Source organism: Somniosus microcephalus, chromosome 3, assembly GCF_052327205.1.
Source record: "Somniosus microcephalus isolate GS21.2 chromosome 3, FLI_Smic_1.0, whole genome shotgun sequence".
NCBI classification, from domain to species: Eukaryota; Metazoa; Chordata; class Chondrichthyes; order Squaliformes; family Somniosidae; genus Somniosus; species Somniosus microcephalus.
The window spans coordinates 139,156,228-139,180,546 of record NC_140989.1 but is presented as its reverse complement, the minus strand read 5'-3'; the positions used below and the strand labels follow the sequence as shown (position 1 = coordinate 139,180,546).

At 50.6% G+C, this 24,319-nt stretch overlaps 1 protein-coding gene across 1 annotated transcript in view; it reads left to right on the top strand.

Annotated features, from left to right (window-relative positions):
- slx4ip (SLX4 interacting protein) overlaps positions 1-24,319 on the top strand; it is a 645,261-nt gene that overhangs the window by 468,960 nt on the left and 151,982 nt on the right. The gene's annotated exons all lie outside the window — the stretch shown is intronic.

The following is a 24,319-nucleotide window of genomic DNA, read 5'->3' as shown; positions in this document are numbered from 1 at the left end:
TCGTACGCACCCGTGGGGGTCGCAAAATACGGCCCATTGCAGATTTTGCATTCTTGGTGGTGGAAAATAATTTGTTCTATAAGCTTGCCATTCTCTTCCTGGCTGTGGGTTCCATCCCTGCATCTCTGTTCACCTCCTCTCCTGAGCAGCTAAGTCTTAAATCCCATCCAGCTTGTTCATTTCCTAAATTTAGAACTGTGACCCCAGTTCATTGCTCCTGGTTGCATAGAAAAACTTCCCAGCTTGTGCCTTATCAATCATATTCATAATTTAGATGCTGGAGCTTTGGTTCCCATAGCCTTCTCTTTGAATGTGAAAAATTACTTCCTAAGCCTTTCCTCACAGCTCAGTAATATAACGCCCAATACTCTTTTCCAATGCGATTTATGTGTTCTTTTGTGGTCCCTTTGTCTCAAAACTTCTATACTAGTACTATTATCGCAAAAAAATGATTTATGGCAGTGAACAAGAATTTGAATGGGTGTTCTATGAATCTCCGTCGATCGGTACTCTGGGCATCCATTTTCTCCTTTCACTGAGAGATATTCAACCAGACTTTCTGCTGTCAAATGCCAATTGTAACAGTGTCAATTAGGTAGCAGAAAATGGGAGAGAGTTCTATATTCCCAGAACTTGTCCCACTTTACAACTCAACATAGCTTCTGTGGCATGGGGACTAATGATGCAAAATGTCAACCACTTTTTTAATTGATACTGATACGTTTTTTTTTCTTGTGGGCATATAGGTTCCAAAAGCCACTTGTTCAATTCTATTTATGTCCCAGCACCATTGCTGATACCAACGGGTTTCCCAATGGGAATCCCTCCAGCTGAGGCATTTTGAAACTTCATAGGGGGCACCCTGCTGCTGGGCTCCTCACAGCCTCACTTGGGCAGACAGTTGGTGTACACGCCAGCACCTCGCCCTATAGGAAGCTGGATCCAATAGCACCACTGAGATATGGGAATGGCTGCGTAGGGGAGAAATTGGTGTCGCGTGGAAACCAGCGCGAAACGGGCGTCGTGCTTGGAACACCAGTCCAAAGCTCGCTGGGAAACTGGGCCTCAGGCCTCATCTGCATGAAACCAGCGAGCTGTGGACGTCAATCGGGCGTCTCGATGCAGCTTGTCGGTTGGGGCCTTGGGAAATTCCTCAGGTAGTTTGGGGGGGCGAGGGGTGGCAAACCAAAGAGGGGGGCAAGACCCTGCCAGCAGCATCCCACAGTAATTTTGTAGACTCCTGCTCCTCCTAGCATCACAGAAACCAAAGTATAAAGAAGTTAACTTACTGTTTTGTGGGCAGCCTCCAGTAAAAACTGAGTGGAACATGCATGGTGATGATGCAACATAATGTGCAAATCATAGACCATATGATTAATATAGTACATACCATTGAGTTTGCAATTCCCTCCACTAACCTCAGTCCCAATGCCTTTCAGAGTCTTTGGGGGAAAAATTCATCCCCTTAGCGCCTCCCATTAGCGCCAGTAGATGGCACTAATGGGGTACTAGACCAGTATCATTGGGGCGAGGCAAATCCAGTGCCACAAGCCAAATCCGACCCCCCGTAGTGCCGCTGGTAAGATGTATCACCAGGAATATCAATGCAAGGTAGATCGTGACGTCAGTGAGTGTGAAAATTGATTCTCGCCACTTATCTCACCGCCTGGAATAAACACCGACAGGGAGAGCTGGTGTGCAGCACCAGGAAGCCGGCTCCAGGGACATTATTTAATAGGATCATCAGTAATCACTCACAGCTGTCAGGTTAGTGCAGTTTCAGTGGTTTTTCATTAGTTTCACCCACAGCAACAGTATCAGGAGTCTTCTGGTAACTAAAAAGTAGCTATATTTATTCTTCAATGATTCAAACTGTTACACTTGGTAACATTAATGGGGGCTGTACCGGCATGCCACCTCGCCCTCCAGGATCTACAGCAGAGGGAGCGTAGGCAGCGAGAAAGATGGGAACATGTGTGCAGAGAGAGGAGGAGGGCCATCAGGCCTCTCAACAGTAAGCCTTACCCTCCGAGGGTATTCCGAGAGCACTTCGACCTTCAATTAAATGAGAAGCGGTGTATTAGAAGACTTTGCTTTACCAAGGAGGTGGTCACAGCCCTCCTGCAACCAAATCTCCAGCCACAAACCAGGGTGACCATGGCTCTCCCAGTGGAAGTCAAGGTCACTGTGCCCTCAGTTTCTTTGCCAGCGCAGCCTTCCAGTCTGCAACAGGAGGCATAGCTAACATTGCCTTCCACTGGATCATCAGGAAGGTCACTGAGGCTCTCTACAACAGGAGAAGGGACTACATTGGCTTCCCAATCACTAAAGAGAAGCAGGACGAACGTGCATGTGGCTTTGCCAGGGTAGTAGGCTTCCCCATGGTGCAGGGCGCCACTGACTACACACACCCATGTGGCTTTACGGGCATCACATAACAATCCTGAGATTTTTCGTAACCGCAAAGGCTACCATTCACTTAATGTGCAATTGGTGTGCGACCACACACAGTGAATCCTTAATGTCAATGCTCGCTATCCAGGCAGCAGCCACGATGCCTTCATCCTGCGCCAGACCGGTGTGCCAGCACTCTTCCAGCCACCACGCCAAGCTCAATGGTGGCTGCTCGGAGACAAGGGCTATCCTCTCTCCACCTGGCTCATGACTCCCCTCCGCAACCCCAACATTCATACCCAGCACTCATATAATGAGTGTCATGCTGCCACCAGGCGCATCATCAAGAAGACCATCAGCTTATTGAAGCAACGGTTCTGCTGCCTTCACCGCTCAGGAGGAACCCTCCAGTACTCGCCAGAACGGGTGTCCCATTTTGTGGTGGTCTGCTGCATGCTCCACAACTTGGCCAACATGAGGGTGCAACCCTTGCCAGCAGGGATTGCAGGACCACCTCAGGAGGAGACCAAGGCAGAGGAGGATGAGGATGAGGAGGAGAACAAGGAGGAAGAGGACGAGGGGGAGGAGGAACAGGAGGGTGGGAGGAGGCAGCGAGACAATCGGCCTTCTGGATGGGCAGTTCGTGACCGGATCATCAGACTCTGATTGACATGAATAAAACCCCAGATCCCTATAGCTCACCACATTCCCATCATACAATCCCTGCCTCATGGCATATCACAGCGTCCTCCTGGGTGCAAAGATGAAATGAGAGTGACCACAAAATATTCCAAAAACTATTAATAAATTTATCTATAAACATATCACACATATCACATGAATTCTAATAACTAATAACCCTTGTGCCTGCCATAGTTGAATAGTTTTCATTGTGTGCAAGGTGTGAGATATGGGTGTGAGTGTTGCTAGGTAGAGATTGTTGGTGGGTGAGTGCTGGGGGTGTGGTGCTTTGGGCAGTGCATGAAGATTGCGGTGTAGATGGTGATATGTAGCATTTGTTGAAACATTCACTCACCCTGACCACCCGAGTGAGGTTGTTAAATTTCTTCCTACACTGTGTGTGGGTCCTGGTGACCACAGTGCTGCCTGAAACATGTTGCGCTACCTCTCTCCACATGGTGTGGAACACTTGTGGCTCGGGCCTCCTGCCACTTGCTGGGTAGAGCACCACCCTCCATCTCTCCATAGCAAAAACCAATGCCTCCAATGCTTCTAAGAAAATCTGTGGGCTCTCTACCTGGGTCATGGACCTGCCATAAGCACACCTGGTTCAGTCCTCCAGCTCCTTCTCCTTGTTCTGCTTCTGCTTGCTGAAGCAGCTGCACAGCCAGCAATGCTGAAAATGAGGTGTTGCAGCATCAATGAACCTCCCCTTTAAGTAGTGTAAAAAGCCTTTGGCAATGATGAGTTGCGATTAGTCTACACCAGATATTGCTCCACCCTTTAAGCCTAACACCAATGAGCTTGGGTTTTAAGACTTGATTTGGGACTCCAATCATTTTAGTGAGGACGAATTTTGTGTGCAGTCTAAAGCATTTGCGCCTGGCGCTACTTTTCTAACTTTTCTACTGACACCACCCATTCTTTGGCTATAATGAATTTCTAGCCCTTTCTGTTTAATAAGTTTATTGTTCTCTCCTTATATTGTTATTTGAGCTGATGAGGTCAATCACCAGTTCTATACTGTTCTCTGTGATTGTGTATCAGTTTTACATTGAATTAAATAACAGTGTGGATTGAGGCAACAACAACAAGAACTTGCATTTACACAGGGCATTTAGAGCAGTAAAACATCCCAAGGGGCTTCACAGGAGCGTTTTCAAACAAAATTTGATACAGAGCCACATAAAGAGATATCAGGGCGGATGACCAAAAGCTTGGTCAATGGGGTAGGCTTTAAGGAACATCTTAAAGGAGAAAAGTGAGGTAGAGAGGCGGAGAGGTTTAGGGAGGGAATTCCAGAGCTTAGGGCCGCGACAGCTAAAGGCAAGGCCACCAATGGTGGAGCAAAGGAAATCAGGAATACGTAAGAGGCCAGAATTAGGGGGTTGTGGGGCTGGAGGAGGTTACAGAAATTCAGAAAGGTGAGGCCATGGAGGGATTTGGAAACAAAGATGAGACTTTTAAAATTGAGGCACTGCCAGATCGAGAGCCAATGTAGGTCAGCAAGCAGTGATGATGGGTGAACTGGACTTAGTGTGAGTTAGGATACGAGCAGTAGAGTTTTGGATGCGCTCAAGTTTACAGAGGGTGCAAGGTGGAAGGTCCAGCCAGGAGAGCGTTGGAAAAGTCGAGTCCAGAGGTAAAGCCATGGATGATCTGAGGCAGGGGTGAAGATGGACAATGTTACGGAGGAGGAAGTAGGCGGTCTTGATGATGGAGAGGACATGGAGACAGAGTGAGTTGGAGCTTTAAAATTCCTTCCTGCAGTGCATTCTCTTTCCCATCATGGCATCTAGAATGTAATTTGCATATCCCTGCTGTTTTCAATTCCATTACTTGTTACAAACGTGAAAATATTTCTCTGTCAGTACAGCGGTTCTTTTGCATATTCTTTAAAAAAAAGTATGATTGTCCTTAAGTCAATACATTCCTGTACTGATCATTGTATTGTTGGAGTCGACAGAAATCAACAGGCTGAGACTTTTCTTTAAGCAAAAACAAAACGTGTCTTACTTTAATCAATCTCCACGAGGTCTAAAGGCTCAGCCCCGTGCAGGGGCTATGATGTCATCACGCAACCGACGTCATAACGTCATCACGTTCCCGATGCTCTTAAAGGGACCCTGCACCAATAACCCAACCCAGCATGTACATATCACAACATTGCTTTTCAAAATGAATTGTGTTTAGGTACATATAACAGCATTGGTTATACATTGTGTTATTGTCCCTATGTGGTCTCCGCCACATACGTCCCCCCAGAATTCACTAGTACTGGCAATGTCAGCCGTTGGGGGGGCCGGATCACACGGTTGGAACGGCTCCTCAATTCCGGGGTGGGGACCGGGGGTTCGTCGGAGGGACCTCGGGCGCTCGGTGGTGGACTGAGGGTGTGGAAACCGGAGGTCGGCCCCGTCTCGGGGGCTGTGCCAACTCAACGGGTCGGTCCAGATCCAGGTGGGCCGGTTTGAGATGGTCCACGGAAATGCAGTCCGGCTTACCGCCGACATCCACGACGAAGGTCTTGTCCCCGGTTTCCAGGACGCAGAATGGTCCATCGTAGGGTGGCTGAAGAGGTCCCCGGTGGGTGTCGTGGCGGACGAAAACGTACTCCGCTGCACGAAGGTTGAGCAGAACGTGTGACTTCGGGAGGCCGTGCTGCGATGTGGGCACCGGAGCGAAAACCTTGGCGTTGTCCAGAAGGTCGGACCGCTGATGGGCTGCGGACCAAGGTTCCGTTGCGTTGGGGACGAAATCCCCGGGAGCCCACAGCGGCTGTCCGTAGACGAGCTCGGTGGATGAGGATTGGAGGTCCTCCTTGGGGGCGGTCCTGAGTCCCAGCATGACCCACGGGAGTCTGTCGATCCAGCCATTGTCCCGGAGGCTGGCTCGGAGCGTGGCCTTCATGGAGCGATGAAACCATTCGCACAGCCCGTTAGCCTGAGGGTGGTAAGCTGTGGTGCGGTGAAGTTTCAACCCGAGGCCTCGGGCGACAGCGTTCCAGAGCTCTGACGTGAACTGGGGCCCCCGGTCGGAGGACATGTCAGATGGGGCGCCGAACCGGGTGACCCAAGTGCTGATGAACACCCGAGCCACATCGGCGGCCGTCGTTGAAGACAGCGGGACGGCTTCCGGCCATCGGGTGGTTCTGTCGACCATTGTGAGGAGGTGGGTGAACCCGCGGGAGGGCGGTAGGGGCCCCACTAGGTCCACGGGCACCGCGAAAGGCGCCAACGGGGCCTTAGTATGGCGATGTACTTTCGAACGTTGGCATACCACGCAGGTGCTGGCCCAGTCACGAACGTCTTTCCTGAGCCCGTGCCAGATGAACTTGGCCGCCACCAGCTTCTGTGATGGCTTCCTGCCCGGGTGGGAAAGATTATGGACGGTGTCGAATACTTGCCGTCTCCACCCTTTGGGCACGACGGGACGTAGCTGCCCAACGGAGATGTCGCACAGGAGTGTGGTGCCGGCAGCGTCGAATGCGACGTCTGCTAGTTGAAGGCCTATGACCGCCATCCTGTAGGCCTGGACGTCCGGGTCGGAGGCCTGGTCGGCCGCCATGCGGGTGTAGTCGATGCCGAGGTGCACGGCGCTGGCGACGGCACGGGAGAGACAGTCGGCGACGGAGTTGTCTTTCCCAGCCACATGCTGGATGTCCATTGTAAACTCCGAGATGAAGGCCAACTGGCATTGCTGACGGGCCGACCACGGCTCGGAGGCTTTGGCCATGGCAAAGGTCAATGGCTTGTGGTCCACGAACGCCGTGAACGGGCGGGCCTCCAGCAGGAAACGGAAGTGTCGGACAGCGAGGTAGAGGCCGAGAAGCTCACGATCAAAGGTACTGTAGGAACGTGGGTTCCTAACTAAAAGACTGAGTTCTACTCAGGCGATCAAACAAAATGAACTTTAATGAAACAAACAGGCTTTAACAAGAAACTGCAGGATAACATCGAATGTAGGTCTGCTCTCTCTGGAGGCTCCACGAGGACTGCCCCTGCTGTCCCGTGGCTGACGTCATGACGTCATCACGTTTTCCCGCCAGTGGGGGATCACATGATGAACGGCGTGACATCATCACATTTTAGCCGCGCTGTTAAAGCAACCACACTCTGTACAGTTAAACAGCATAAATAAAGATACAGACTCAGACTGTAGCTAACATGCTGTTAAAGGAATTATATACAAACGATCTGAGTCCTTTGGTGGCTCTGCCACATGCGCCCCCCCAGAATTGTCTTTAACGGCAAAAGTGAGACATCGAGGAGGCCTGACAAGTCTGTCCGAGCGACTTCGGTAACCCTGCAGAGGAAGCTGATGGATGGTGGTCGAGCTGGCGGGCGGTTGTGGTTGAGCTGACGCGGTGAGTGTGGTCGAGCTGGCAGGCGGCTGTGGTTGATCTGGCACGGCGGCTGCGGGCGGTCAGCCACGTTTCGGCGGTTGAGTGATGGCGACTGGCAGTCCAGGTCCAGGTGAGCCGGCTTCAACCGGTCCACCGAAATGTGATCCGGCTTTCCTCCGATGCCGACCGAAAAGGATTTGTCTCCTGATTCGATGACGCGGAAAGGATCAGTGTAAGGGGGCTTGAGCGGATCCTGGTGAGCGTCGTGGCGGATAAATACGTACTCGGCATTCTTCAGCTCCGCAGGCACGTGGGAGCTCTGTAAGCCGTGATTTGATGTAGGCACCGGAGCGAAGCATCTGGCCGCTTCCTGGTGGCTGACGAGTTGCTGGGAGGCGGACCATGGCTCTGTGGGAGAAGGGAGGAAATCCCCTGGTACTCGGAGCGGCTGGCCATAAACGAGTTCGGCCAAGGATGATTGCAGGTCTTCTTTGGGCGCCGTACGAAGACCCAAAAGGACGCATGGGAGTCTGTCCACCCATCCTGCACCTTGAAGACTGGCCCGTAGGGCGGCTTTAAGCGACCTGTGGAATCGCTCGCAGAGGCCGTTCGCCTGTGGATGATAAGCAGTGGTGCGATGAAGTTTGGTGCCGAGCCCCTGAGCTACAGCGTTCCAGAGCTCCGAGGAAAATTGTGGCCCACGATCAGAAGAGATGTCCGCCGGTACCCCGAAACAAGTAACCCAACAGGAGATGAAAGCTCTAGCGACATCTGCCGAAGTGGTGGAAACCAAAGGAATTGCCTCTGGCCACCTAGTGGTGCAGTCCACCATGGTGAGGAGATGCGTATAACCATGAGATGGCGGAAGTGGCCCCACAAGATCCACATGCACGTGGTCGAAACGACGCTCCGGAACAGCGAACTTAGCCACTGGAGCTTTTACATGACGCTGGACCTTGGCCTTCTGGCAGACCACGCAGGTGTTGGCCCAGTCACGGACATCGAGGTGCATACCCTTCCAGACGAACTTCGCCGACATTAGCCATTGTGAAGCTTTCATACCAGGGTGCGACAACCTGTGTATGGCGTCAAACACCTTCCGGCGCCATGCGACTGGCACGATAGGTTGGGGAACGCCCATGGAGACGTCGCAAAGGAGCGTGGTGCCTGTGGCCTGGAAACTGACGTCGGTCGCTTGGAAACTAGAGGGGACGGTTCTGTATGATTGGACCTCAGAATCCGAGGCCTGATCTGCAGCCATGAGGGCGTAGTCAATCCCCATGTGAACCGCATGGACCGTCGCACGAGCGAGGCAATCCGCCACCAGGTTGTCTTTACCAGACACATGTTGAATGTCCGTGGTAAATTCAGAAATAAACGTCAGGTGACGTTGTTGACGAGCGACCACGGTTCGGCGGTCTTGGCCATGGTGAACATTAGAGGCTTGTGGTCGACAAAAGCCGTGAAGGGACGTCCTTCTAATAAGAACCGGAAATGGCGAATGGCTAGGAAAAGGGCCAGTAACTCTCGATCGAAGGTGCTGTATTTTCTTTCATTTTTCCGTAGTTGACGGCTGAGAAACGCCAGCGGTTGCCACGTGCTTTTCACCCACTGCTCCTGCACTGCGCCGATGGCGTAGTCTGACGTGTCTGTGGTAAGGGCGATGGTGGCAACTGGAAGTGGGTGCGCCAGCATGGTTGCGTTGGCCAAAGCGCGCTTGGTGTTGACGAATGCCTGGTCCATCTCGGCCGTCCAGCTGATTAGATCCTTACTGGACTTGCCCTTGAGGGCCCCATACAAAGGCTGCATTAGCTGAGCCGCCTTAGGGACGAATCGGTGATAGAAATTGACCATCCCCAGGAACTCTTGCAGGGCCTTGACAGTTGGTGGGTGCGGGAAAGAGGTAACAGCTTCCACCTTCGTCAGTAAGGGGACGGCGCCGTCTGATGTTATGCGGTGTCCCAAGAAATCGATCCGCTGCAGGCCGAACTGGCACTTGGCCGGGTTGATGATCAAACCGTGCTGGCTGAGGCGTGTAAAGAGGGTACGCAAATGGGAGATGTGCTCTTCCTTGCTAGCGCTGGCGATGAGAATGTCGTCAAGGTAGACGAAGATGAAGTTTAGGTCTCGGAGCACGGAGTCCATTAAGCGCTGGAAAGCCTGTGCCGCGTTCTTCAAGCCAAACGACATCCGCAGGAACTCAAAAAGGCCGAAAGGGGTGATGACTGCGGTTTTCGGGACATCTTGCGGGTGCACGGGAACCTGGTGATACCCCCGGACGAGGTCGACTTTAGAAAAGATAGAATTTCCCACCAAATGGGCCGAGAAATCCTGAATATGCAGGATCGGGTACCGATCAGGAGTAGTGGCGTCGTTCAGGCATCGGTAGTCACCGCATGGCCGCCAGCCGCCGCCCAGTTTCGGAACAATGTGGAGAGACAAACACCAGGGACTACTCGACCAGCGAATAATCCCCAGCCGCTCCATCGTGTCGAACTCCGGTTTCGCAGCCGTGAGCTTGCCGGGTTCGAGCCTTCTAGTCCGTGCATAAACCGGGGAGCCAGTAGTGGTGATAGGATGTTCAACACCATGCTTCGTGGCCGAGGAGGAGAAAGTAGGCCTTGTCAGTTCCAGGGACTCTCCGAGGAGCTGAGTGAAGTCATCCAGAGAAGGGAAAGCGCAGGCGATAGAGCGCGCCACGGTGGTACCGTGGTGGCACAGAATCAAGTGGAAGGTGGCCGCGTTGATCAACCGGCGGTGCCGGACATCGACGAGGAGGCCGTTGGCACACAGAAAATCTGCCCCTAGGATGGCCTGCAAGACTGTGGCCGTGACGAACTCCCAATGGAAGCACTGACCGCCAAAACAGACTTGGACCCGCCGCTTTCGGAAAGTTTGAATGGCTGCGCCATTAGCCGCCACGAGGGAAAAACTGTGGTTCCCAGCTTGCATATCGTGATTCGACGCAGGTAGGATGCTACACTGCGCCCCGGTGTCACAAAGGAAACGTCGACCCGATAGAGAATCGGTGATGTAAAGAAGTTTCCCCGTAGATCCGATGGCCATCGCAGCCGCGGAGCGCATGTTAGACCCGGTCCTCCTTCGCCAGGAATGCTGCAGGAGCTTTGTTTTTTTGGGGGCGAAAAACTGCAGGGAGTGCGGCAACGTCATGCTTTCGCGCCAAAACGGGCGTGGTAGGAGCACCAGCCCGCTGCAAGAGGAGCTGGAGCCGCGTCTGTGGGGGATGGGCGCCTCATGGCAGTGCAGCACTGCTGGGTTACTGTGAAAATCTTATCTGCTTCGGCAGCAAGCTCGGCGCAGTCTGTAATCTCGGACCTGGCTAGGGCAGCCTGCACCTGCTCCGGCAGTTGGCAGAGGAATAGCTCCTGGAAGAGAAAGCATTCCGGTTTGGCACCCAAGAGCGTGAGCATTTGGCTCATGAGCTCAGACGGTTTGGAGTCCCCAAGGCTGGGCATAGCGAGGAGCCGGCGAGCGCGTTCAGACTTCGAGAGCCCGAAGACCTGTAGCAACCGTGCCTTTAACGTATCATACTTGCTGTCAGTAGGAGGACTACCGAGGAGGCTGACGATCCACGAGGCAGTGGCGCTATCGAGGGCAGAGACCACGTAGTAATAACGGGTCTGATCCGCGACGATGTTCCGGATGGCGAACTGGGCTTCAGCCTGGATAAACCACGCGGCTGGTTGTTGCTCCCAGAACTGTGGCAGTTTCAGAGTCATGGCGTTCGTGTCCATGCTGAAGATCTTCCGCGAAAACTGTTCACGAAAGTCGGGGTCACCAATGTAGCAACGTGGGTTCCTAACTAAAAGACTGAGTTCTACTCAGGCAATCAAACAAAACGAACTTTAATGAAACAAACAGGCTTTAACAAGAAACTGCAGGATAACATCGAATGTCGGTCTGCTCTCCCTGGAGGCTCCACGAGGACTGCCCCTGCAGTCCCGTGGCTGACATCATGACGTCATCACGTTTTCCCGCAGTGGGGGATCACGTGATGAACGGCGTGACGTCATCACGTTTTAGCCGCGCTGTTAAAGCAACCACACTCTGTACAGTTAAACAGCATAAATAAAGATACAGACTCAGACTGTAGCTAACATGTTGTTAAAGGAATTATATACAAACGATCTGAGTCCTTTGGTGGCTCCGCCACAGTACTGTACTTCCGCTCGTTGGGGCGGAGCTGCCGGCTGAAGGCGGCGAGCGGCTGCCAGGCGCCGTTGACCCACTGTTCGTGGACGGCGCCGACCGCATAGGCCGAGGCGTCGGTGGTGAGAGCGATCGGCGCATCGGGCAATGGATGCGCCAGCATGGTCGCGTTAACCAGGGCCCTTTTCATGTCCGTGAAAGAATTGGCCATCTCATCAGACCAGTTGACGGCGAGTTTGTCGGGCTTGCCTTTGAGGGCCTCGTAAAGGGGCCACATAAGTTGGGCTGCTTGGGGGACGAAACGTTGGTAAAAGTTCACCATACCCAAAAACTCCTGTAGGGCCTTCATGGTGAGGGGTCGCGGGTAGTCCATCACAGCCTCCACTTTCAATGGGAGTGGCACCGCCCCATCCTTCGTGATGCGGTGCCCGAGAAAGTCAATTGAGGACAGCCCAAACTGGCACTTGGCCAGGTTGACAATTAGGCCGAGTTGGCTGAGTCATTCGAAAAGAGTCCGGAGGTGGGACACATGTTCCGTCCTGGAGGCGCTGGCGATGAGGATGTTGTCCAGGTACATGAACAGGAATGTCAGGTCCCGTAACACAGTGTCCATTAGGCGTTGAAAAGACTATGCGGCGTGTTTGAGGCTGAATGGCATGCGGAGAAATTCGAATAGCCCGAACGAGGTGATCACCATGGTTTTCGGGACGTCCTGTGGCTGGACGGGGACCTGGTGATAACCCCAGACGAGGTCCACTTTCGAGAATACCACCTTCCCGGCCAGGCGGGCGGAAAAGTCCTGGATGTGTGGAATCGGATAGCGGTCGGGGGTCATCGCGTCGTTGAGGCGCCGGTAGGCTCCGCACAGGCACCACCCGCCGCCTGGTTTCGGGGTGATGTGGAGGGGCAAAGCCCATGGACTGTTCGACCGGCGGATGATGCCAAGGCGCTCCATGGTGTCGAACTCGGCTTTGGCGATGGCGAGCTTCCCCGGGTCGAGGCGCCGAGCGCGGGCGTAGACGGGCAGACCGGTGGTCGAAATGTGATGTTCTACCCCGTGTTTGGTGGCGGCGGACGAGAACGTGGGTTTCGTAAGGTCCGGGAACTGGGCGAGGAGGCGGGAAAACTTGTCGGAGGCCGAGAGTGCACTGGACAACTGCGTCGTGCTGGACCCGCTGAGGGAACATGGGAGCGAGCTGAAGGTTTCCACGTTGATGAGACATCAGTTCTTGACATCCACCAAAAGGCCTTGGCGCAGAGGAAGGTAGCGCCGAGAAGTGGGGTGGACACTTTTGCTGTGACAAAGTCCCAGGTGAACCGTTGCCCGCCAAAACAAAGCACCACGTGCCGTTTCCCGAAGGTGCGGATGGAACTGCCGTTGGCGGCTTCGAGGACGGGGCCGTGGTTCCCCCCTTGAATGTCTATGGTTGCCGCGGGCAGAACGCTCACCTGGGCGCCCGTGTCGCAAAGGAAATGACGTCTGGAGTCGGTGTCTGTAATAAACAACAAACTGCCTGAACGGCCGACAGCCATGGCAGCCGACGAGTGGTCTTTAGTTTGCTTCGACGTGGGAAAACTGCACGGGGGCCAGCACTTCCTGGCTTTGGGGCCGAACTGCGCGTGGTAGAAGCAGAGGCTTGAGGGTTGCCGCCGTTGGGCTGTATCAGTGGGGGCAGGGCTCTGCGTGGCCGCACAGTACTGTTGCCCGGCGGAGAAAAATTTGTCGGCCTCCTTGGCCAGGTCGCGGAAATCGGTAGTGGAAGAGTTGGCTAACGCCGACCGTACCTGACCTGGCAGCTGTTGGCGGAACAGTTCCTTGAAGAGGAAGCACGGCGTGTGCGCCTAGGAGGGCCAGTATGTGGTCCATCAGCTCCGAGGGCTTGGAGTCGCCCAGCCCGGGTAGAGAGAGAAGCCGGCGTGCGCGTTCGGCTTCGGTGAGTCCGAAAGTTCGTAAGAGGTGCGCCTTCAGCGTTCCGTATTTGTTGAGCTCCGGGTATTTTTCGAGCAGGTTCACGACTCTGGCCGTGGTGGAGCTGCTGAGAGCAGAGACGACGTAGTAGTACCTCGTGTCGTCCGCGGTGATGTCCCGGATTGCAAATTGAGCCTCGGCGTGGGCGAACCAAGCGGCAGCCTGTTGTTCCCAAAACTCGGGTAATTTGATTGAAACGGCGTTCGTCGCCATTTCAGATGAGGTCTTTGGAATCGTCCAAAAGAGCAGCAGGGTCACCAATGTTGGAGTCAACAGAAATCAACAGGCTGAGACTTTTCTTTAAGCAAAAACAAAACGTGTCTTAATTTAATCAATCTCCACGAGGTCTGAAGGCTCAGCCCCGTGCAGGGGCTATGACGTCATCACGCAACCGACGTCATGACGTCATCACGTTCCCAATGCTCTTAAAGGGACCCTGCACCAATAACCCAACCCAGCATGTACATATCACAACATTGCTATACAAAGTGAATTGTGTTTAGGTACATATAACAGCATTGGTTATACATTGTGTTATTGTCCCTATGTGGTCTCCGCCACAGTATCATTGTCTTGCCTTTGTCCTCTTCCTTCAGTCATGCAATTGTTCTGGGCCTCACATTTGGTTCTCCGAGTTGTTGAGACAATGCTTGCATTGTGGGAATATTGTCACGCTCGTTCCCTCCATATTGTTTTTAGGAGCAGTCCTAATGCACCACAATTGTTGTCACCTTTCCTTTTTATGCAGTTGACAAGTATAAGCAGGCCTTGTTGTTAAAGACTAGACATTACTGTTGGCAATATTAGTGGATTAATGTTTCATGTGTTTGTGTGACTTTCCACTGTCCACTATTTAAGTGTAGTCTTTAACTAATTTAAAACAAACAGCTTAATGCCTTCACTAAAACAGCAGATAAAGGAATGTCATACGCATATGTTAAGCACTCATCCAATCACATCGAGGCTTCTGTTTGTTTTTGTTCAGCCATTGTTGAGGAAAGAATTGCAAACAGAAAAAAATCTGTGCATTCCACAGCTGGATTCATTGACTTTTTGACATGAATGCTGGTTTAAATAAGTTACTAGCTCCCTGAGATCTTTTAAAGGAACATTATTGCAGATACATCATGATTTGTTCTTGTTCCCATTACAGCTGATGATATTGCCTTTTCAAAACCATGTATTACACTGCCACTGTGTTAGCCAGTCAACAATAACAAGGAAAAAAAGGGCATTTATCCTACTTTTTGACATAAGGGGAAAGATTTGTAGGGCTATGTAGGCCTAAGAGTAGGGGAGTGGGACTAATTGGATAGTGTTGGATCCGTGGTTCAGTGGATATGCTATTATTAAATAATCACATGGATGCTGTACATTAAGAAATAACAGGTCTTTACTGGAGGAGGGTAGTCTCTAGACTGGGGGTACAGAGGCATGCGCAAAGCATATATACCGGTGTGGTCACTGCTGGTACTACAGTATACAGGAGCTGTAAAAGTAGTTCTGACTTAAAGGCACATACACTACAATTCCTCCCCTTTTAGATTAGTAATACCCCTAATATTCAAACAACAATTAACATTTCAACATGTACTTTAAACAACAAAAGTCCATTTATAGATTCAGTCTTTGGGGCGGCTTCCTGACCCTTTCGGGATAGCGCCTTTCCAGAGGTTCTTGTTCTTGGTGCAGAGGCAATTCTGACCCCTTTTCATCGGGTAGTTCATCGGGTTCCACTGCTACTGGGTCTGAAGTAGATGCTACCGGTATGTCGGGTTCATCCCCAGGTACTCGAGGCATGGGGTTGACGCATTCCTGTGACGCTAAGATCTGATCGACGTGGCGTCTCACAATGTTCTCCCCGACATCCACTGTGTACATTAATGGCCCCTGCCTTGTACATATCGTTCCGGGTTGCCACTTCTCTGTTCGATAGTCACGGGCCAAGACTGGTTGCCCTACATTGAAGCTCCTTGTCGGCTTCTCATTGATGTGCTGGAATTGTTTGTCCTCAACATTTCTTCGCACATTTGGTCTGAGCAAGTCCAGACGAGATCTCAACCTTCGGTTAAAGAACATCATGGCCGGGGTCTGGTTGGTAACTGCATGTGTCGCGTTTCGGTAGGCTAATAAGAAATTGTCCATCTTATGCTGTAGTGGAATTTCATCATCGCACATGGCCTTTATCGCCTTCTTAAAGGTTTGTACGAACCTCTCAGCCAATCCATTTGTGGTTGGATGATACGGGGCGGATGTGTAATGCCTTACCCCATTCCTTTTCATGAATTTTTGGAACTCATCGGACACAAACTGTGGTCCATTATCAGAGCAAATCTGCTCTGGCAAACCGTTTCTGGCAAATATGGTCTGTAGGACTGCGATCGTTTTCTCTGTAGTGGTTGAAGACATTTTTATCACCTCAGGCCACTTTGAATGAGCATCCACTGCTATTAAGAACATTGAGTCCATGAATGGACCAGCGAAATCAATATGCACCTGTTGCCATGGAGAGGAGGGCCACTCCCATGGGTGTAGAGGGGCATGTGGTGGTGCATTTTGGACCTTCTGGCATCCTAAGCAGCTCTTAGTTAGGTCTTCGATTTGTTGATCGATTCCCGGCCACCACACATAAGCCCGAGCAAGGCTTTTCATTTTTACTCCCCCCAGATGACCTTCATGTAGCTCATTTAGCACTCTCTCCCTTAACTTGGGTGGAATCACCACTCTGGATCCACACATCACTGTCCCCTGGCATACTGACAGCTGTTCTCTTCTGGATGAGAATGCTGGCAACAGTGAGTTGCCATGTGTTGGCCATCCCCTCACCGTCAATTCATATACCCGTGACAGCGTCGGATCATTGCGGGTTTCCTTCTCTATATCCGCGTTTGTTACTGGCAATTGTTGAATTATTGACGAATAAAATATCTCGATAGGGTCCACTGCTGGTGCTTCCTCCACAGTAGGCAGTGGCAGGCGCGAAAGCCCATCAGCGTTCCCATGCTGTTTCGTGCCTTTATATTCTATTTCATATTGATTCGCCCCTAGAAACAGGGACCATCTTTGTAACCACTGTGCAGTCATCACCGGAACGCCCTTCTTAGGATTAAAGATGGAGACAAGTGGTTGGTGGTCAGTCAGCAAGGTGAACTTCTGCCCATGCAGATAGTGGTTGAATTTTTTTACTCCCCATACTAGGCTGAGGGCCTCCCTGTCAATCTGGGCATAGTTGCACTCGGCTGAGGTTAGTGACCGAGACGCAAAGGCTTCTGGCCTCTCCAACCCGTCTGGGAATTTGTGCGACAGCACCGCTCCAATACCGTAGGGTGATGCATCACATGCCAAATGAATTGGTAGTGCTGGGTTGAAATGGGCCAACACCTCTTTTGATGTGATCAATTCCTTACACTTCTGGAAAGCTCATCTACGTTCGTCATCCCACTTCCATGGTACCCCTTTTTGCAGTAGGGTGTTCAGCGGGTGTAATACCGTAGACAAATTTGGTAAGAACTTGTGGTAGTAGTTTACCAGCCCGAGGAACGACCTCAGTTGTGACACATTTTCCGGTGCTGGAGCCTTGACTACTGCCTCAATCTTGTCAGGGGACTTATGTAACCACTCTTCATCGATGACGTGGCCACAATACGAGATCTGTTTCTGGAAAAACTTGCACTTGTGCCGATTAGCTCGTAGCCCATACTCCTTTAATCTGGTGAGCACCTTCTCCAAGTTGGCGAGGTGATCACCGTCATTTTCGCCCATGACCAAGATGTCGTCCAAATAACACTGGGTCCCTGGAATCCCTTGCAGGACTTGATCCATTGCCCTTTGCCAAATAGCCGGAGTTGATGCTACTCCAAACGCCAGCCGGTTGTATTGATAGAGACCTTTATGAGTGTTGATCGTAAGGTATTGTTTCGAAGCTTCTTCTACCTCCATTTGCAAGTACGCCTGGGCTAGATCAATTTTGGTGAAGCGTTTACCTCCAGATAGCGAGGCGAAAATATCCTCAATTCGTGGAAGCGGATATTGTACCATGTGAAGGACTGGGTTCACTGTCACCTTAAAATCCCCACAGATGCGGACCTTCTTTGGTTCCCCAGGCGTATTACTCAACGACCTCTTCATTACAGGAACGATGGGTGTAGCCTGTGGTGTATGTGCCTTTAAGAGCCCCCTGTGTACTGTAATGCCGGTAATGGCCACTCGGGCTATATAAGCCTGTATAGTGTCTTGTATCTGTTAGTTCACCTCCAGACTTTGTTCAGTAAACACCTGTGAAACCAACTCCTGCATTCCGTGTCTCCATTAACACACGGATACAACAGTGGCGACGAATTGGAAACGGACTTACCTGCAATTCGGCAGCACCTCAAGGAGATCGATTCCTTAGACGAAAGTCGAAGAAAAACAAGAAAGAAAAAAAAACTGTGGTGGCAGGTACTACAATAATCCTTCCTGGGCGGCGGGCTGTGGCTCCATCAGCTGGCTCTGCAGCGGGGCCAAGCAGCGAAGGCGGAGGCAAACAGAGACAGAGGGTGGAGCACTCAGGAGACGGCCGGCGCTACAAAGCAGGTTGGCATTCGGACCAAGCAGAGGGAGGGAAAAGTCCCAGAGAGTCCAGCGGGAACGAGTCTCCACCTATTAAAAATACCTATGTAAATAAAAACCGCGGAGAACAGCATTGTCAGCAGCCGCAGCCGCGGGAAAGCGCGGGAGGCGCCATTTTTTTCTGCGGGGAAGAAAGGAAAGCGCGGGAGGCGTCATTTTTTTTTCAGGATGCCTAAGACTGGCAATATTACTGCTTTCGATAGCAATATAGATGATTGGACCACATATGTGGAAAGAGTGGAGGTGTATTGCACAGCAAATGAAATAGAGGATGATAAAAAGGCATCAGTACTTCTAAATCTAATGGGCGCAAGGACATACGGGCTGTTACGAAACTTAATCACTCCAGCCAAACCGAAGGACAAGAATTTTAAGGAGATTGTTGATACCCTACAGGAGCACTTAAACCCAACACCGCTGCTGATAGCGGAACGATTCAAATTCTTCAGGAGGAATCAGCACAAGAATGAAAGTAACGCTGATTACCTCACCGAATTAAGGAAGCTGTCAAAGCACTGCCAATTCGGGGCAGGACTGGCAGATTCTCTTCGAGACAAATTCGTCTGCGGTCTCCTAAGTGAAGGAACACAGAAAAGGCTACTTTCTGAGAAAGATTTGACACTGGACAAGGCTTTCAGTGTGGCTGTATCATACGAAGCAGCCGCAAGAGGAGCTGCAGAGATACAGCAAAAGCCACAGGACTTCGGCACCCATGAAATGACACAGGGTTTCGAGAGATGTTATCGCTGCGGCAGATCCACCCATGACCAGAGGGACTGCTGGTTCAAGGACAAAGCATGCAGGCAATGCGGAAAGATTGGACACATTGCACGTGTATGCCGATCTGGACAAAAAAAATCCACGGACAGGAAAAAAATCGATAAGGAAAAGTACAGAAAGGTACAAATGATGACGGACAGTAGCTCCGAAGACCAGAAGAGCGATAGCGGCTCTGAAAACAAGAGACTAAGCTGTCTCAAATTACATAATGTAATTGCCAAAGAAGATTACCAGACCATTTGGGTTACCCTCATGATAGCAGGGTCCCCAGTTAAAATGGAGCTAGATACAGGATCAGCTCTGACCATCATAAGTCGACGGGATTACGAGCGGCTATTTCCGCATATACCTTTGAAAGACACATCCATTATCTTGAAAACATATACGGGGCAGAAAGTATACCCCAAAGGGAAAATAAAGGTGCCTGTTGTATACAATGGCAAGGAAATACAGAAGTTGTATTTATACGTTCTGCAAGATGGTGGTCCACCGCTGTTGGGACGTGAATGGATCAGGAAGATACGTTTAGACTGGCACTCCATTCAGGCACTGACGGTGACCAGTAAGAAAAAAAATGATGATGATGTCATACCTGAATGATTAAAAGACATCTTGGCCAACGCCAAGGAAGTGTTTCAACAGGAACTAGGAACCTTGAAAGGCGTCACCGCCTCAATAAAAGTGGAAGATGCGGCAATTCCCAAGTTTTTTTAAGGCAAGGCCGGTGCCATACGCAATTCGTCCAGCAGTCAAGGCAGAGCTGGAGAATTTGGAAAAGGCAGGCGTATTATCCAAGATAGATTGGAGCGAGTGGGCAACACCCATTGTCCCGGTCATGAAGATAACGTTGAATAATGATAAATCTGAAGAACAGAGAAAAATTCGCATCTGTGGGGACTTCAAGGTGACTGTAAACCCGGTCCTTCACACGGTACAGTATCCTCTTCCGAGGATAGAAGATATTTTCGCCTCACTATCCGGAGGGAAACGTTTCACCAAAATTGACTTGGCACAGGCATATCTACAGATGGAGGTTGAAGAGGCCTCTAAAAAGTATCTCATGATAAATACACACAAAGGCCTGTACCAGTACAATCGACTGGTTTTCGGAGTAGCATCAGCTCCAGCTATCTGGCAAAGAGCTATGGAGCAAGTCCTCCAAGGGATTCCGGGGACTCAATGCTACCTAGACGACATCCTTGTAACAGGAGAAAACGACAACGAGCACCTTGCCAATTTGGAGCAGGTGCTCACTAGGCTGAGAGAATGGGGCCTACGAGCAAATCACCCCAAGTGCGAATTTTTCCAGAAACAAATATCATATTGTGGCCACATAATTAACGAGGAAGGGTTGCATAAGTCACCTGAAAAAATTGAAGCGGTCATAAAAGCCCCAGCACCTGAAAATGTCTCACAATTAAGGTCGTTCCTGGGATTGATAAATTACTATCATAAATTTTTACCGAACTTGTCAACTCTTCTGCACCCTCTTAACGAACTGCTACAAACAGGAGTAATTTGGAAATGGAGCGAAGACTGTAAACGTGCCTTCCATAAATGCAAAGGCTTGATCACGTCCAAGGAAGTTTTAGCTCATTACAACCCATCACTGCCAATCAGACTGGCGTGCGATGCATCCCCTTACGGCGTAGGAGTGGTATTATTGCATAGATTCCCTGATGGCTCGGAGCGGCCGATAGCTTTTGCGTCACGCTCATTGAACTCAGCTGAGCGTAACTATGCCCAGATCGACAGGGAAGCACTCAGCCTGGTATGGGGAGTGAAGAAATTCAACCATTACCTACACGGACAAAAATTTACCTTGTTGACTGACCATCAACCCCTGGTCTCCATATTCAACCCTAAAAAGGGTGTTCCCATTATGACAGCGCAAAGGCTACAGAGGTGGTCCCTTTTCCTAGGGGCACACCAATATGACATAGAATACAAAGGATCAAAACAGCATGGGAATGCTGACGGTTTATCGCGCCTATCGTTGCCAACGGTAGAAGAGGCACCTACAGTGGACCCAGTGGAGATGTTCCACTCAACCATAGTGGAATGTCTACCAGTAACAAATTCTGCCATTGAAAAGGAAATGAGAAATGACCCGACTCTCTCACGAGTCTACGATTTAACGGTGAAGGGATGGCCAGCACATGGCGAACCACTGTTGCCAGCATTCTCGCAATGAAGAGAACAGCTGTCAGTGTGCCGAGGAACCTTGATGTGTGGATCCAGAGTGGTGATTCCACCCAAACTCCAGGATAAAGTGCTAAAGGAGCTTCACGAGGGGCATCTGGGTGGAGTGAAAATGAAGAACCTAGCCAGAGTGTTTGTGTGGTGGCCAGGTATCGATGGAGACATCGAAGAAATGAACAAGAGCTGCCTAGGATGCCAGAAGGTCCAAAACGCCCCACCACAAGCCCCTCTACATCCATGGGAGTGGCCCTCATCTCCATGGCAAAGGGTACACATCGACTTTGCTGGTCCATTTATGGACTCAATGTTCTTAATCGCGGTTGATGACACTCCAAGTGGCCGGAGGTAATAAAGATGTCCTCCACCACCACGGAAAAAACCATCACAGTATTAAGGACCATATTTGCCAGGAATGGGCTGCCTGAACAGATCTGTTCTGATAATGGACCGCAATTTGTGTCCGAAGAATTCAGGAAGTTCTTAAAAAACAATGGGGTTAAGCACTACACGTCCGCCCCATACCATCCCGCCACCAATGGATTGGCTGAAAGGTTTGTCCAGACCTTCAAGAAGGCCATAAATGCCATGGGTAATGAAGACATAAATCTACAGCATAAGGTAGATAACTTCTTGTTTGCATACAGGAATGCAACACATGTGGTTACAAACCAAACTCCCGCCATGATGTTCTTCAATAGAAGCCTAAGATGCCGGCTGGATTTGATCAAGCCAACCATCAGAAGGGACGTGGAGAACCGGCAATTTCAAGGCATGAATGAAAGGCCAACTAGAACCTTCCAGATAGGTCAACAAGTTTTGGCCCGGGACTACCGTACCGAGAAATGGCAGCCTGGAACTATTTGCACACGATTAGGACCGCTGATGTATACCGTGGATATTGGAGAAAGCATAATAAGGCGCCATGCTGACCAGATCATAGAGTCATCCGAAAAGGGACAACCTACACCACAACTCTATACGCCTAACGATGAAGCAGAGATACCCATAGTATCTACCTCCGATCCGGTGATACTGGAACCAGATGAACCCGACACTGGCATTCAAGCCGAATCGACCTTGCAAAAGAACCTACTACACCACCAAAAACTACTACACCACCGAGGCATTATCTGGACCGAGTCAGGAAGCCTCCAAAGAGATTGACTTATAATTGATTAACTGCAGCAAATGTGTAGATTATTGTTCTTGTAACATGTTAATTAATGATTACTTAAAATGTTATGTACTGGTTGTCTAAAAGAGGAGGAATTGTGGTGTATGTGCCTTTAAGAGCCCCCTGTGTACTGTAATGCCGGTAATGGCCACTCGGGCTATATAAGCCTGTATAGTGTCTTGTATCTGTTAGTTCACCTCCAGACTTTGTTCAGTAAACACCTGTGAAACCAACTCCTGCATTCCGTGTCTCCATTAACACACGGATACAACATAGCCCACTCGCTCCAGTCTACTTTGGACAGTACTCCTGAACGTTCCAACCCTTCCAGCTCTGCTTCAACAGCTGGTCTGATCGCATAAGGCACTGGTCTGGCCTTCAGAAACTTTGGACTTGCATTATCCTCTATTTTAATCGTTGCTGTTATTCCTTTTAGTGTTCCTAGTCCCTCCTGGAACACTTCTTTTGCGTCAGTTAGCATTTTTGGCAGTCGTCCAGGTGTGACGTCGTCATCCTTTTTGGCCTCAACCTTCAGTGTCTGTATGGAATGCCAATCTAATTGTATCTTCCGGAACCATTCACGTCCTAGCAGTGGTGGTCCTCCATTTGGCAATGCATATATATCCATTTTAGGTATTTCCTGGCCTTTATATGTCACTTTCACCCTTATTTTTCCTTTGGGGTAGACTTTTTGCCCCGTATACGTCTTCAAGACAATCTCTGTAGCTTTCAAGGGTATGTGTGAAAATAGCCGCTTGTAATCTCTTTGATTTATGACTGTTAGAGCTGACCCTGTGTCCAATTCCATTTCCACTTGGACTCCGTCTATCTTGAGTGTAACCCAGATAGTCTGGTGATCCTCCATTTCGGTTACCTTATGTAGTTTCAGACAACCCAGCTCCTTGCTTCCGGAGTCTGTGTCACTTTTCTGTTCGTCTGAACCACTGTCCATCACCTGGTGTACCTTTTTGTACTTCTCCTGTGGAGATTTCTTACTGTTGGTTTTCTTCCCAGACCTGCAGACTCTTGCTATGTGTCCTGCTTTCCCACACTGTCTGCACACTTGGTCCTTGAGCCAACAATCTTTCTGGTCATGTGTTGTTCTGCTGCAGCGATAGCACTTCCCTGTTCCATAGGACATTTCATTGGTGCCATATTCTTGCGGTCTCCGTTGCATCTCTGCAGCGCCCCTTGCGGCTGCTTCGTGTGATACTGCCATACTGAAAGCTTTGTCCAGCGTAAGGTCCTTTTCTGCTAGAAGCCGTTTCTGGGTTCCTTCACTTTGTAGCCCACACACAAACTTGTCCCTTAACGTGTCTGCTAGTCCCGCTCCAAACTGGCAGTGTTTCGATAGCTTGCGCAGTTCCGTTAGGTACTCAGCATTGCTTTTGTCTTTGTGTTGGTTCCTTTTATGGAACTTAAATCGTTCTGCTATCAGCAGCGGTGTGGGGTTTAAGTGGTCCTGTAGGATTTCTACTATGCTTTCAAAATTCTTGTTTACTGGCTTCTCTGGGGTTATTAGATTTCGCAGTAACCCATATGTTTTTGCACCCATGGAATTTAACAGAACCAGTGCTTTATTAGCATCTGGCACTTCATTCGCCCTGCAGTACACCTCAATACATTCCACATATGTCGCCCAATCTTCGACTTCATTGTCGAATGTAGAGATACTGCCACTCTTCAGCATCCTTGGGTGTGCGTTAACTATCACAAATGGCGCCTCCCGTGCTTCCCCTTCTTCTCCGCTGGCACAAAATGGCGTCTCCCGCGCTTTCCTTCCTTCCCACGCTCGCCCTTCTTCTCTGCTGCGGCTTCTAAAAATGGCATCTCCCGCGCTCTTCCTTCTTCTCCGCGGCTCAATGACGTCTCCCGCGCTTTCCTTCCTTCCCGCGCTCGCCCTTCTTCTCCGCGGCTCAATGGCGTCTCCCCTTTCTTCGCCCTGCGGACCCTGCTCAGCCCGTGAGCACTGGCTGTGCTCTGCGCGTTCTTC